This window comes from Pseudoliparis swirei, chromosome 3 (genome assembly GCF_029220125.1).
Source record: "Pseudoliparis swirei isolate HS2019 ecotype Mariana Trench chromosome 3, NWPU_hadal_v1, whole genome shotgun sequence".
In the NCBI taxonomy this organism is placed as follows: domain Eukaryota; kingdom Metazoa; phylum Chordata; class Actinopteri; order Perciformes; family Liparidae; genus Pseudoliparis; species Pseudoliparis swirei.
This window is the reverse complement of record NC_079390.1, coordinates 928,083-931,603: the sequence shown is the minus strand read 5'-3', so window position 1 is coordinate 931,603 and position 3,521 is coordinate 928,083. Positions and strand designations below refer to the sequence as shown.

The 3,521-nt window shown below is 35.8% G+C and overlaps 1 long non-coding RNA gene across 1 annotated transcript in view; it reads left to right on the top strand.

The window, feature by feature from the left end:
* Positions 1 to 3,521, top strand: part of LOC130211963 (uncharacterized) — a 3,982-nt gene extending 461 nt beyond the window's left edge. Inside the window, exons 2-3 of the long non-coding RNA XR_008835213.1 lie at positions 2,224 to 2,295; positions 3,310 to 3,521. This is a non-coding gene — a long non-coding RNA (uncharacterized LOC130211963). The remainder of the gene's footprint in view (positions 1 to 2,223; positions 2,296 to 3,309) is intronic.

The following is a 3,521-nucleotide window of genomic DNA, read 5'->3' as shown; positions in this document are numbered from 1 at the left end:
TTCTAGTTTTGTTGTTTTGTAAAGGGATTTCTTTTATTTCTTTAGAGTAGAATTGTTGTTTTTTTGTAATTTCTTAAATATATATAATGATAGACTTCTTCTGTTCTGTCTTATTTGGAGTTTATTTGATCGTATTTGACTTTGTGTTACCCCTTTTGTTTGATTAATGGTCTGATCCGACATTATATACCTATTAGTTCACTCCATATGAGATATATCATGGTGTTTTAGTATATTTAAATTATATTCAGTTTTGGTAAGTTAGCATAAGCTGAGTTAAGTTGTGTTTTTTTCATATTTAATGTTTTAAAAAAGTATAATTTAATTAACACACTCGAGACCGTTTCAACGCCTTTCAGCTCATTGTTTACATTGTTTAATATATTACAACTTTAATATATTGTGACACATGGACACGTTATGAGGTGTTAGCATAGAAACATACAAACTGATAGACGCAAAGAGGAAAGAGGAAAGGCCTCGGAAGGGAAAATAGCAGATGTTACCAGATTTTGGGGGTACATTTTTAAATCTACTGTGACCCACGTTGCTCAGGAGCTCCAGTAAAGCTATCCTAGCATCTTCGCTGTGAATAAACATGAAATAATAAAAACAATCCAGCAGTCAGAGTCAAATAAAGTGAGAGGATGTTGTTCGATCTGAGCGCATCATCTTTGATTTCCTCTGTTAATATTTAATTATAATAATTGAATCGTCATATGGTGAGTAATTATTCTGTGTTACGATGTGGAGACCCACAGAAATACGTGAAATGACCACAAGCTCTGAGCAGCACATCACGAGGCGGCGGCGCATCATTTGTTCAGTGGGAAATAAAAAATTAAAATAATTTCCCAACGCTAAGAGGTCGTGGTCGTTTCACATATTAAATCACAAAAAAGCCCTTTACTGAAACTAAGACTGACATATTATGTTTGTATGTTTTAAAATAAAAAAATATTGATTTATTTTTGTTGTTGTAAAGTGAAGCTTTACAGCGGAGGGAATGAGATGGAACAGGAAGTGATAGATAGATAGATAGATAGATAGATATATACTTTATTAATCCCCAAGGGGAAATTTGTCGTGACAGTAGCAGCAACACACAAGAGTAAAAACAAAACACAAAATATAAGAAACAGGGATGAAAGATATACAGGACTGTCTCAGAAAATTAGAATATTGTGATAAAGTTCTTTATTTTCTGTAATGCAATTAAAAAAACAAAAATGTCATGCATTCTGGATTCATTACAAATCAACTGAAATATTGCAAGCCTTTTATTCTTTTAATATTGCTGATTATGGCTTACAGCTTAAGAAAACTCTAAAATCCTATCTCATAAAATTTTAATATTTCCTCAGACCAAGTAAAAAAAAAGATTTATAACAGCTGAGTGTTTGTCAAGGCTCAGGAAACCCTTGCAGGTGTTTCGAGTTAATTAGACAATTCAAGTGATTTGTTTAATACCCTACTAGTATACTTTTTCATGATATTCTAATATTTAGAGATAGGATATTTGAGTTTTCTTAAGCTGTAAGCCATAATCAGCAATAAATCAGAATAAAAGGCTTGCAATATTTCAGTTGATTTGTAATGAATCCAGAATGCATGACATTTTTGTTTAATTGCATTACAGAAAATAAAGAACTTCATCACAATATTCTAATTTTCTGAGACAGTCCTGTAGAAGTATACAAGTAAAATAAAAAGTGAGTCATGGCGTTGAGTTAAAGTCGACCTTAAGAATGGGCGGTTGGAGTTGGGAAAAGGTAAAATAGAGAGAGAGAGAGAGAGAGAGAGAGAGAGAGAGAGCAGCTGGTACACAGTGCTGCAGAAACAGAATACTTCCTGTCCCATTTTCACAATAAAATACTGGACTTGTGTTATAAATATTCTAAAAGAAATCAGACTGTATTAAAATAATTCTATTTAAATTGTGTCATGCTTTGCCCACCATATACCTTTTGGATGTATTTTTTTTTTAATAAAAAATATATATACTTTAAAATAAATACATTAAACTTTAATGATGCCTTTGGGGACGGTGGGGATTGTGCATTAAAGACACTTCCTTTATTTCCTCTTCACACTGTCATTTCATCCTCTCTCTCTCTCTCTCTTGCCCCCCTCATCCTGTGTTTTTCTCCCCATAATCTCTATACCTTGCCCCTCCCCTCTCCACCATTCTCCCTCACCACCTCCTCCTCCTCCTCTCCCCAGCACCTGTGCCCCTGCGGTGGGGGAGTTCCGGGAAAGAGGAAACCCCCGGGGCAGCCAGGCACCTCGCAGATGGTGAGCAAATTACACCTTCATTACCCCTCCTCTTCCTCTCTCCCTCTCCTCCTCTCTTCCTCTCTTCCTCCGGCCACCTCTTCACAATGACTCGCTGTTCCTCCTCACATCTGTTAGCGGCTTGACCCGTCTGCTCATAAAAGTAGAGCACGTATATTCAGATAGTTTGGGGTAATGAAACCAAAATACAGATTAAGTCTTATATTTGCAATGGCAACCTTTCATTTCATATCTTTTTAATCTGCCTGTGTTGCCGACTGAATGAGACTCATATTTTAATGTGCATGTATCCGGCCTTCTGTCCCTATCTGACTCACTGTAACTAAACATAAATACTTAACTTTAGTTTTACAATATTGTACTATGCAAACTGAGAAAGAATATAAAGGCCAAGGGTGGGGTGGGTCTGTGGGTGGGTGGGTGTTTCATTATTCATTATTATAATTTGTTATTTTGTTTTGCCTTTGTTATTTTTAGTTATTTATTTGTCCTGTTTTCCTCTTTTACAATTGTAATCTGATTTAATCACACACACAAAATGTAAAATACTTGTTCTTTGATCACTGTATACCATATTGTGCATTATAAATGAAGTATATATAAAAAATATATTTTAAAAATCTTATATTTGCTTTATAACATGAATACAGCAGTTTAATCATATTAATGTAAGTCTTTGTGTCAACTACTCACGACATAGTTGAACTAGAGACGTGCAGCAGGTACAAAGACGTGACCATAAAGCTCTTTAAAAGGTGCAGTTTGCAGTTAATCATTAAAAGAGTTTATATATGTTTATTATGCAAAATAAACAGCATGCCTGGCATGTCATTTGTTCATCTAGCAGCCGTTTTTGGTTTCTTCTTCGTGGTATTATGGGATAGGACCCATTCACTTGATCTTTCTCCACAGCAATGTGGCTTTAAAGGCAGATTAAAACCCCTGAAAATAAATTGTGTTTGATGTAATTTCCCTGAAAAATGTTCCTGAATAAATATATTTGATTGAAAGCAGAAAGACGCTGCAATCAAGCTGACACCACGAGACGAGTTTCACGTCTGCACGGACGTCACCGCATGAGACGGGGACTCGTGTTGTGGTCCACCGGAGAGCGGTGGAAACCAGGAGGCCGGGAGTAGAGTTTCACCAGGAGGCAACTCGAGCATCCTGAGTTACTAAATCATTAATAATGAAGGGATGCTTTACGAGAGCCACGCGGAGCTTTG